The sequence below is a fragment of the Cupressus sempervirens genome, chromosome 6 (genome assembly GCF_028749045.1).
Source record: "Cupressus sempervirens isolate cs-2001-9-10 chromosome 6, ASM2874904v1, whole genome shotgun sequence".
Classification (NCBI taxonomy): Eukaryota; Viridiplantae; Streptophyta; class Pinopsida; order Cupressales; family Cupressaceae; genus Cupressus; species Cupressus sempervirens.
The window spans coordinates 683,942,301-683,955,425 of NC_143123.1; the positions used below are offsets into that span (position 1 = coordinate 683,942,301).

Genomic DNA, 13,125 nt, shown 5'->3' on the forward strand with positions numbered 1-13,125 from the left:
ACTTACAACTCAGTATCAAATCTATTACAAAAATGGAATAGAAAACCCCCCAAATGCAAGAAACGAAAAATACAGAAATTAAATGTGTTCCTCTCCCTGCTCCAGCTCTCTGACCGTATGTCAAAAAAAGAACCCTCTTTCAAGAAAAGAGTTTACAATAAATAGCTCTCCAAGATCACTCTTCAGTTCTTCATGACTATTCTGATTTTGTAACCGTGGCCTTTCAGTTATGAAAACTGACTTTGATAAATCCTCTGCCTATTGGTCTTCCCATATTTAAAATATTCTCTATACTTAATAATTCTCCCTATAGAGCGCATTTTAATAATTTTCACGGAGGCATCTATGTGATGACTTAACACCTTCCACGTGTCCTTTATAAAAAGCCGATTCCTTTAGGATTCCTTCAGGTCGATTACTCACTCTCACTTTTAGGAGAAGATGAACATTACTTCAACATTAGTTGTGACATGGGTCAGATGGCTGGGACTCCAATGAAATGAAACAATGCTTGATATTCTCATGAATTTCTTACACAACATATTCAGTTCTTTGGCCAAAACAATTGGCCTATAGTAAAAGACTCCGATTCTTGCACCTCGGTGTCTCAGGACTAATTTGGAGAAGACTTGTGCCAATTGAGCCTTGCAAAATGTGTTCTTACCGATGTTCTAGAGAATATGTCAACTCCTCTTTTGGCATGGTACAAAGCCTGCACCATCGTTATTAAGACATATCGAGCATCCCCTTCCTCGTAACCACTTGTCAGATAATTGTGCATTTCTATCACGGGTTTGGGATCTAGTTCTGCAACTTCATTCATGATGCTTTTAAACCATTTGAATGAGTTTTGCTCTTTTAATCCATTTTTTCTTCCTTGTTCTATATCATCCATATGGTAAGCAGAAGGAGGGTTGTTGAAGTTATTGGCAATGTTCTCAAGGATGTTGATGAAAGGGGCAGTGCCTATACCAAGTCCAATAAGAAGTATCACTTCACATTTGCTGTAATCTTGTGTTGCCGATCCATATGGACCATCAATGTATAATCTTGGTGTGATGGAAGCTTTCATGCTAGAATCAAATGTCTTGTTCATGCTTGTGACCTCAACGTAAACATCACACACAAATGTGGGCTAGGGGACTTGCTGCGGGTACTTCATATAAGTTGTGGCTCGAGCTTTCTTGATAAAGACTCCAAGGCCTTTCTTTGTTCACCAATTTTTGACCTTTGACGTGCCATGCAATAGCATCTCTTGTTTCAATATGACAGTCACCTTTGGAAGGAAGGCCGAGAATCCAATTGTTCAGCAACATTCACACCTCATATCTTGGAGCGCTAAAATAATGTGAATTTCCGCTCTGAATATCAGAGACATTTTCGGGCTATGCTTTCAATACAAGAAAGGTTCTTTGAGCCATTTGAGAATGACCCATATCATTAGTTTTTGAAAACAAGTTGAGATTCTCAAGACTCAAGCTGGCGGGTTTTGGAGAAACGAGTGCAAAAATGACAATGATGCACCAGAATTTGAGATTTCCACCCTGGCCCTTTAGGCACATTTTCAAGTGTTGTTTTCTAAACATGAAACCTTCTTTGAGCCATTCAAAAATGACCCAGATGAATAATTTTGAAAAAGAACTCAACATCATGAAATTACGAGCTGGGGGGTTTTTGGAAATCTGGTATGCAAATGCAATGGAGTAGCCAAAATTTGAAAACCCGCTTGGCAATAACTTTATCATTCCTTTACCTTTTTGCATGCCATTTTTTGCAATAGCTTTTTCTTACTACAAAGAACGTAGAGGAGCTTCCAAATAATGGAGATCACCACCTTTAGCATCTGTAAAAAATAAAATGTAAAAGAGGTGTTTAAACTCGGTTATGCTGTGTCCTCTTAATGATTTTTTCTTCTTCAAGATCACATTATAACTTTCAAATAGAATTCATAGACACTCCAGATGCTGATATTTGATTGTATCGACCAAATGCATGCCAAAAACTTGAAACGGGCCGAGGCTCCATATACTTGGTTGTTTAAGCAATGTTAAATTTTGCAATTCTTTGTTGCCAATTTGACCAACACATCACTGAGATTCATTTTAAAACTTTATAGTTCCTGATCATGCTCCATCATAGCATCATACTTCTATTTTAAAGATGTTTGTATGCTGAATATCGGCATCATTACGTTCTTCAATATAGTCTAGAGATCAATCAACTATATGGAAAAGACCTCTTTGAATGTCTACATCCAAAGAAAGAGCCTCCCTATTGTCAATGCATTCATTAGTATAAGGAAGATCTCAATGGCTGAATGTACACATAATCATATAGAGTACGAACTGAATCATCCAAATGCTAATTTTGTCAATGTGTCATTATGAAGACTTTTCCTCTAATTCCTTGCGGCATCTAAAAATCATGTCTTGAAACCATTCTTCTGCATGAAAAAGAAACATCCATTGAAGTACAAGTCTCTGCCGAGTTAGGATCTACAACCTACCCAAAGAAATGAAACTCTGATAATAACCCAACCAGCTTGAAACAAGATGGCAAATGAAAATGAACCCGGCAAAGACTTCCTATCCTAGGGGAGATCTAGACCTAGACACCAGACTGACTTGATGACTATATGATTCAATATTGCCAAAAAAATGGGTGACTTAAAGTCAGGCAACAAGTCGTTCTGCCCTTGCTTTGTGCATTCAAAGAACTTCTTGATGTAGATCCACCTGAGGTTTTCCTACGAGTTTCCTCACTCAAAACAACACCAATCACATCTTCACATTTTTGGGTACTAGATCCAGGAACAGAATTACTCATAGCCATTACCAAGTCATTCCAACTTTGAGGCAAAGAACAGAAAATCAAGAGAGCCCTAAATTCTTCATCAAAATTGATACCCATAGAAGATAACTGACTAGTAATAGTATTAAACTCATTTAAATGATCTGAAATAGATCCACCTTTTTCCATTTTCATATTAAATAAATGCTTCATGAGAAATACTTTGTTTGAAGCGGAAGGCTTTTCATATAGTTTCGCTAGAGTTTGCATCAATTCTTTTGTCGTCTTTGCTTTTGTAATATTAAATGCCACTGATGGTGTTAGGCATAGTCAAATGCTTCCAAGTACCTTTCTGTCCAAAAGATCCCATTCATCATTTGACATAGATCCTTGATTCTTGGCTTTGCCTTCCAACGGCTTCCATAAATCCTTCTGATAAAGATAGTCTTCCATTTGCACCTTCCATAACTGAAAGTTCTGCCCATTAAACCTATCAACCCTCAACTTACCCTTGTCTTCCATCGCTCCCACTCAACCATGAGACTCCCACTTAACTATGAGACTTTCCTGTAAAGGATAACTGAAAGACAACCTCACTTTGATACCACTTGTTAGGATTAAACCACAGACATAAATAACAATTACATGCAAATATAACCAATAGCATAAAATAATAGATCAAACAGAAAAGAACACAAGACACCAAGATTTAACGTGGTTCACCCAATCCCTGGGCTACGTCCACCAAACAACAAGTCCAATATTATTACGATCTAGTGATTATAACTTGATTACAATTTGTAATCTCTTATAGCTCAAGACCGCCGCAAGATCTAATTTCGCATCACAACTTAATGAAAAATACCTAACCCTAAGCCCTTTTATACAAGTATTTTATGCCATTTTAGGGTTACAACATGTCGGCCATATGTTGGCTACAACGTCTGCCACAACCCAAATTTTTTTCTAGGGCACTGCCCCAAACCCTAAAGAATTTATGAAGTATGTACAATACTTTTCTGATCAGTCACTACAATCTAACAATCTCCCATGTGGGGACTGATCAAGCTCCACACTAAACAACACTTCGGTCCTGGGTAAGATTGGAGGTTTTCTTGCTTTGTTCTTTCCTACCAATGCCTGTTTGAACGAAAAATTCTGTAAATTCAATTGTATTTTATTCAATATATTACAAGACTTCGACCATTTACCAATAAATGAATTAAAATAATTTATTAATTTCTAAAATTAAATAAATATTATCCATTTAGTTATAAAGTGAATGTTAGTATTAGTGATTATTTAAGTCTAATTAAACTCAGTTGCATATAAATAATTTTTTAATTATTAATGCAAGAGGGAAGTTAATAAATATTTTTTTTATAATTTTATTATATTTTAAAGAGAAGGTTTGATAGAGTTCACTTTGTAATCATTTAGTTAATAGCTATGTGACATTACAAGAGAAATTATAAATAATTCAATTCAATTTATAATATTATCTCTAGTTGCATTATTAATTAAAGGAAAAGTAAATATTAATATCAGACTTAAATAGAAGTCAAATTTATATTTTAGAAATTTAAATTGATATCAATATTTAAATCTATTAATATACATTTATCATTTAAGATTACTTAAATTAAAAAGATGATAATGTTGCATGATATTTTATATGCACAAGGAGATTTGATATTCAAATACGTATTTATTTAAATAAGTATGTTAGCATAACAATTTATATTAACATGCATATTCTTACCTTATTTTAAACACATTCTTATGACCCAAACTAAACAAGAGAAATTGGTGGAATTAAATCATGTGGCTGAAAACTTTGTGTTTTCTAATATTCTATTTATAGTCTTGTGATGTTTATTTTCATGATGGTTTTTCTTTGTGGGTTGTTTAGTTGGCCAAGTTAGGATGTGCACTAGAGGCATTTTTAAAGATTTTTTTAATGATTATTTGATTGGATGCCATGATGAACTTTATGATTTGAATTGAGATTTATGTTTTATGAGCTTTATGCTATTGATCATTTATGAGAACTTGGGTTTTTAGAACCAATGTTATTTTTTGGGTTGCCTATTAAGGAATCGAGTTCAATTAATATGGGTATTGTGGTATGGAACACAACTTTGGTTTATGTGGTTAGGGGAGGTTGTCTAGGTATGTGTCTTTGGGAGTGGCTTGCAATAGGGGTCCAGGACCCAAATTGGTCAGTACCAGGGTAACCTATTGTAAGTTGTGTAATAAGTGATAACATAGTAATTAAAATATCTTGCCTAGCCCTTTTCCTTGAGATACATTTAAAAGATAAGTTAGTGAAGTGCCTCGCCCATGCTTGAAGTGCTTGTATAGGCTAAGGATGGGAATGGGATGATACCTAGTGAGAGGTATGACTAGTTTTCCTCATCTTCATGAGAGGGTATTCTGGTTTTGCATGTGTCACGTTGAGGGTCTGGGGTCCAAAGTGACTAGTCCAGTGTAATTCAACGCCTAAGGATCTATGGTCTAGTGAGAGACCAGTCTAGGGTAACTCAAGTAGTTTGATCATGTGATGACACTCTCTAGTATGTAGCCCGAATCTCCTCTATAGATTTTGTATTTGCCTCTAGTGGTGTATTTATTGGTGAAACACTTGTTGTTGGAAGTATTTAATGTGGTTATTTGCTTTCATTCATGGTGATTGGTGATTCAGGGATGATATATTTTTGACATGTGGTTCTTGACTTGAGGTGGATATCTTTCGTTGACTTTATCTCATGATTTTAGTAATTTGATCTATACTTGGTGTATGCATGATGTTTTTTTATGCAATGTTGGTATTGTATTGAGTGTTCATTCCGTTTGGGTTATCTTTTTTTCTTTAGCAGTTTGTGTACCTTGAGGTAGATTTGGCTATCAAGATTCCTTGCCTAGGATGTTTTATGATTTGATTATCTGTGTGTGGATCATGCATTATGTCTCCTACACAGTGGGAGTGGGAGCCTAATTAGGTGACCACACGGTCGAGAGGTAGTGTCTTCTTACCATTTGGGTCCCCCTTACATTGCTAGTTGTTGGATGCTCGTTGATACAGTGGTACCATTATCATTCTCCCTCTTATCTTAAAGACTTCTATTCATTTGATGTATGTATGTATCATGTGTTTTGAGATCCTATGGGATATTGTAAAATGGATGCTATTCATTAGATGTTCTTTCATATTATTAGTTGTAATTATGCATCTGATTTTATGATTATGCATGTGTTTATTCATATTGTAATTGAGACTTAAACTTATTGATAAAACTTTCTTAGATGTGACTCAACATTAAGGAATCCTTGAGGAATTGAAATTGTATTTGTAATTGCTTATGTGTATGTATATATTGCTTCCGCATTATTGTTACTTTGATGTTGTTTAAAATTCAAAAAAAATAGTTTACTAAACTTTGTAACATATTAGGTTTATTTCTTTTGGGTTCTTGAGTGGGGTGTTACAGTTTTTTTTATTATGATGTGAGCTAGAATTTAATTACAATGTATCATATCTTTATCACTGCGCAAAGATTATCTTTTGAAAATTTATATTTTGTTATTTCTTACAATTGTCACCATTTTGTGAGTTTTTTTGGGTTAATATTCATAAGCCACAAGTTGTCAGTTAGTGGTCAAGTCTTTGTCTTGATCACTAGCTTGCAAGATCAAGATGTTTTAATTTTACCATGATGCAAGCTTGTGAATGATTGATACATGTCCTATATTTAGAACTAACCAAATCTTATCCTCTGCATGGTTGAGAGTTTATTTTATTATTTTCCCTTTTCATTTGTTAGGACAGAGACATTTTGATTTCAAAATTTCTTTTCCATATTAGATTTGATGGCTTACTTTATTCCATTTCAATTGGTTATTATTTACATGTCATGCATTATAAATTATAATAAAACATGTCTTTATCTTTTCTCTTTTTATGTTTATTTATTTCATAGGTACTAGTCTTTAGAATCCTATTTAAATATTCTTTTAGTAAATGATGTCAAATAGCAAGACTCAGGGATTGTCAAAGGGATGAAACACCATCAAAACAAAGAAAAAATAATAATATAATACTTTCACAATGCAATAGAGAAACCAAAGACATCAGGATCCACAAACTCCGCACCTACACCAAAAGATGCTTCTATCCCAAGGATATCAAGATCAACAAGTACAATGAAAGATGCTTCTCTTGTAAAGATTATTCCAATTGAAACCCAATGTATCCAAACAATTGGTTATGTTATTGCTTCTAGCAATGTCAGTGAAAGTGATGTTATTTCTAATGATCCTATAGTTGTTGGTGTAAATGTTACTAATGTTGGTAAATTTATTGTTAGCACTACATGAAAGAGGGTGAGAAATTGGAAAAAAGTATTTTTTGCTAGTGTCGGTGATGTTGGTGAGGTCATAGATGTTGCTGTTAATGTCGGTGATGTTTTTAATAAGAAGGTTACAAATGCTAGTGTTAATGGTGATAATGTTGCTAAGAATGTTACAGATGTTGCTATCAATGTCTATGATATTGTTGCTGAGACTCCTGCAACTATTGGTCAAGGTGGTAGTTCACAGAGGATTGGAACTTGAAAAAAAGGAAAAACAAATTTTGTGCGTGAGTGGGATATGATAAGGTCATTTAAGTTGAATTGGGTCTCAAAGTACACATTCATTGTTCCAGTGCTAAATGTTGAGATAGACAAAGCTCCACTTGATCACAAGTGCAAAAGTAAACTTGATAAGGATGTAGCATTTCAGTTGAAATTGGATACCATCAAAAACATATTGCCAAATTATATAAGATAGAATAGCCAAAAGATATGAACAATTAGTAGTTAGATGGAAAATCAAAGACAAATGAAAGTATGTCAACTATGCAGAGGAATTTTATGTATCAAAGGCACATAAGAAAAAATTAATATGCATAATAGGTTCACTTGAAACTCAATTCAAAAGAATAATGGATGAAACACATATGGCCAAAATTGTTCAATTGGCTTCTATTTTTCATATTTTGAGTAGGGGTCATCCCATGAAAAATTACCCTAACGTTGCACCATTATTCAAATTTCTTAGTGTGCTAAGATTTCCCAATAGTAATTAGTCAATAAATAGTGGATGCCATTTGGCTAGTTGTCTTTCTAAAGTGGAAGTAGATGATATACGAGAAGGAGTAAAGGAGTCAAATTTTATTGTATTATCTTTAAATGAAGTTTACAATGGTGGACAATACTTTGTGGATGTGTATAAATTTTATATTAGAAAGAACCATATCTACCATCATCATCTACTCTTTGCTGCTAATATAGAGGAAAACACAATGCAAAGTATGTATGATCTAGCGAAGAAATCATTAAATGAAATAGTCAGTATGGATGACTTTACAATTGTCCAAAATTTGGTGTGTGTTGGAGCAGACAAAGCTAGAATGATGCATGTTCATAGGAATGGTCTATACCCAAACCTAAAAACAACATTTGCACCTTTCATGGTTCCCATTCAGTGCATAACTCAGACTTAACTTAGAATTTTAAATTATGCACAAGTTTGAATAGGTAGCTAGACATGATCAACTATTACACAATCTCTATGCATACTTTCTCCAAAGGCCTAGATGTTTGACACAATTTTAAAAAAAATGTAGAGGGAATAACTAATGGAAGAAAGCTACTTAAGGATGTTGAGACCAGATGAATATTCATTCATTGACTTACGAAATGACTTTTCTCAGAATATATATCCATTGTCAAACTAATGGACAAAATTGTACATAGCAAAGAAGAAAAAATTTGTGATCCTTGGGCTCAAACTCAGACTCAGAGTCAACATAGACATATCTAAATAGCCCAATGTCATTAGCTTCTGCATAGGTTAATTGATGTTCTAATAGTGTCATCCTTGGCTAGTATTCTCCCCTACTGGACAACATGAACTCACTTGTTAAACATGCCCAAGAGAGAACTATGTACATACAATAATACACTTTTCTTTGTAGAACTACTCTTTTGGCTATAGACAATCAATATCCAACAAATTCTCCATTTAATGATGCAGATTTTAGTAGATGGAAGTAGATTATAGATTTCAATCAAGTTGATATATTTTTACAGATTAATGATAGAAGGGAGTTATGTATCTTTTTTCATGAAAGCACGTACCAATGTACTTCCATAGCATGTGTTCTACCCCGTGGACTAGTAGAATGAGAGATTGACATCTAATAGTTTATGATTTCAATGATATTGCGATGTTTGTGAAAACTAATTTACAAAAGATTGAAAAATAAGTTGCAACATAGGTTTATGATAGATTCCTTAGGATGAATTGTTAAAAGGTATGTTTATAGTGTATCCTAATTTTTGGAGTACGCTTGATTCAAAAGAGCTTCATAAGAGTCTACTATAATTGGTGAATCATTTTGGTAATAGGGAGACATCCAAAGTTGATGGAAATGAAGCAGAAGGACTAATTAGTAGAGTTAATCTTACTGAGCATTCAACCCATTTCATAGCAACAATGTATGATTAGGTTACAATGATGGATAACCCTATGAATTGGGGTCAATAACACGGTGTTGGTAAGGAATAAGTCAGAGCCCCATGTTGTAGGAACACCTCTCAAAACACTTCAAAATTGTTGACTTGTTTCAAATGATAATATTGGGTTCTATTGAGGATAAGAGAGTCTTTAGTACATTGCAAATATTAAAATCAAAGACAAGAAATAGTTTTGACAAGAACTTCAAAGTTTGTTTGAGCTTTTATACTAGTTGGTATATTCTCAAAACATTTCCTTATGACTGAGCACTCACATACTAAACTTCCATATGTGAAAGGAGATGGATAGGCAACATAGAAAGCAAGAATGACAATGTTAAAGAGTTATGATATTGCTATCAAGATTTAACTGTGTAGGTTTGAGTCAAACTCATTGACCCATCTTTCATGAGTAGTGATTCAAACATGAATCCATCTCTCATGAGAATAAATGGAACACATAGCACTCATTATATGTAGGTGATGCTCACAGAGGTGAAGTACCAAGACTTCCTAGGAGGTCACCTGTCTCATTACTACTCCAACTTGAGTGTGATTAACAATGAAGTTCCTTCCATGGTTAAACTCACTCTGGCTAAGTGCGCTCAGGCTGGAGTAGTATTGGGATGGGTGACCTCCTGGGAGGTCTTGGTGCTTCACCTCTATGAGCACCACCTAGATCTGATGAGTGCTAAGTGTTTCATTTATTCTCATGAGAGATGGATTCATGTTTGATTCACTACTCATGATACATGGGTCAATGGGTTTGAATCAAAACTACATAGTTAAATCCTGATCTCATATGTGGTTGAGAATGTAGAGATAACTGACTGATGAGGTAATCCGATATACACAATCCTCTATTTCTAGATTTCCTTTTCTCCCTTCAGTTCTATTATCTTCTCTCCATTCATATCCAAATGCTTCAAATTGATTATCAGCATAGCCTTAGTATGAGCAATGTTGGAGAAATCCTATCTACATTGTTTCTTCTTGTCTCATACCTCTTAGAACTTCCTTTGGATTTCACTTATCATTTCTTCCATAGGGGCAACAGAGTCACTTTCTTTTCCTACTCAATGCTTACTGAACCAATTCAGATCACCTTGAATGATTTCATCCATGAGCCTGAGACCATCTAAGATTTCCTTGATTTTAGTGACTGCCTAGACTAGCACCTCATTTCATTATTCAATGGAATCGTTATTCACATGTACGATTTTATCATCAAGGCCAGTGACGGGGCATTCAACTTGAAATTTTTGCAAACCAAATCCTTGAATTTCCTCAATCTAAAGCACCACCTTCACCCAATTATTTCTTTATTTTTCAAAACCTCCATTGTTGGACTCTACCTTATTAATGATGACATTAGTCTCCTTCAAAGCTTTGGCCAAAAGTTTGATCTATTGCTCATTTTCCTTTAGGATGAACTGCAACCACTCTTTAGACATTTTTGCTATAGTTTTGCACTTCTCTAGATTATCAAGAAATTGCTGATTGGCTGAAGAGGATACTTCTACTATTGCTAACATCTCGTTTAGAGGTTTGGGTTCTAGATGCAAGATGGCATTGATATATTATTGCCATAATTTTCATTGCCTCTTTCATTTCCTGCTTTTCCTGAGCATCCTATGAAACTCTATTTGCTATCTTCTTGTTTGAAACCTCAAAAATTTTCATATCAATAGCATGACTCCCCTTTCCAAGGTTAATCCTTGATACTTGATAGTCTCGAGGAGTGAGGTTTTCATGCGAACTACCTTTTGGTGGCTTGGCTATTTCAACTATCCAATGTCTCAAGTTTTTTTTATCAAAGTTCAACCTAGACTCAGTTTTGGCCCTTTTAGTTTTTGAAGACTTTCCCAGGCATTTGCCAACCAAGTCATCAATAGGCATGGACAATGATACTAAACTCCTTTTCTTCTCAATAGAAGTCTCCAACCACTTTTACCTACCACAGGGGAAAATTTTGCTAAGGCTAAGGCATCATATTGAACACTAGTGTTTTCAGGAGACTTTTGAGAATCTGTGATGTTATCAACCATGAGGGAAATAGGAGACTACTCTGAACTCACCTTTATTTTGGTAGGATGTAGGTCAACTGTGACTGTCTCCTTTCTCTGCTCGACGTTGCCTTCTTAGTGCTGGAATGGGTTACCCTTCTGAACTTTGGGACCTCTTCGAGAACTTGAAGTTGAAGTGGCTTTGGAGTTACTTCAACTTCAACTTCAGCTTTAGCTTTAGGAGAACCTACAACAGGGCCAACAACATCAAGGTTAGAGATGGCTTTAGGTTTGGGTTGTGCCTTTTTGTGTTTAGCTCTTGAATATTTCTCCAAGACTTTAGGAGTGGTTGATTCAACATTTTTTTATTTCAACCATTTCTCAGTTCTTTTCAACACCTTTGATGTATAGGACAATAGGCCATCTTCTTCCCTCCTAGTCTAGTTGAGCTCAGGGATAGGTATGTATTCAATTTATTCAACATAGAATGGGTGAATCACATCCTCAACTGTATCTTCTTTAGTTATCCTACGCGTGTTGAGATTCACCATAAACATATTAATCTGATTGATTGTCAACCTAGACCATAATCTTTTGCTAACTTCAAATTCATTGGGACAATTTGCCCAATAATCTTCCAGATGAGGAACAATGGGTTAATGAAGATGCATGCCTAAAATTATCCCTAGAAAATCTTGTATAATCAAACTCTTTTCTAGGAGTATATGTTTTGGGGCATAAACATGACAATGCAGGTTGTACTAACATGGCCTGTTTGTAGTTTGAACACCTGTAGTGACCAATTTCAATAGGGAACAAGAATGAGAGTGACTTCTTTGTACTTTCAGAGGAGTCAAACATAGAAGTGAGTTTCCTACATATCTTAGATAAAACAATACTATCTAAATAGTAGCGTGGCAACTTAAGAGCTTCACTAGAAAAACCCCCAATTTTGAGATATGTAAATTTAGGGAATTGAATATAGAAACAACCATAAATTTTAATAGCCTACATGGATTATTCTAATAACCTATGATTTTCATGACCTTGAAGTTCAAAAACTAACCTCCCAAGAAAGACATCATTAACCCTCCTGAATTCCTTGCAAGATTTAGTTGCCTAAAGGTCTTTGTAGTATTAGTAGATAGTCATCTCTTCTATCTAGGGCATATGTGGAAGCCCCTCCCATTCTTTGGACACCACTAAAATATAGACTAAGAAGGAGTACAAAAAGAATGAGTTGAAACTACTCATTGCTATGAGGCCTCTATGTAAATGTTCATCTATTAGTCTGCCCAATCAATGCATTTTTCACCTTCAACAATCTTTTGAATGAAAAGATACATCCAACTCTCCCAATGAAAGGCATGGTCATTGCCCTTGACCCTATTCAAAAGTAACACAATTCCTGCTATTTCCTTAATGAAATATTCAATTGTCATTGGCTTAGGCAATCTTGAACCTCCTTCAGCCGACCTCAATAGAAAAGTTTGAGCCACAATGGAGTCATAATTCTTCTTTATGTTGCAATATAGGTGTTCAAATTCCTCAAAAGTCCATGGTTCATAGGGTTCTTTATGAGGGATTCTCAGAGCCGAACTAACACTTTTCCTACTTATCCTTTCCAATACCTCCCCTGAAACTTTCTTTATACACCTGGTATTTGGGTCATAGTGATTCACACACTCCACAATTAGTTTTTTGCATTCTATACCTGCTGGGAAGGCAACAACTTCCAACAAACCACTATTGGCTAATTTCTATTATAT

At 34.8% G+C, this 13,125-nt stretch overlaps 1 pseudogene; it reads right to left on the reverse strand.

Annotated features, from left to right (window-relative positions):
- Positions 1-431: 431 nt before the first annotated feature.
- LOC149554040 (respiratory burst oxidase homolog protein A pseudogene) lies at positions 432-1,096 on the reverse strand (annotated as a pseudogene).
- Between the last annotated feature and the right edge of the window lie 12,029 nt (positions 1,097-13,125).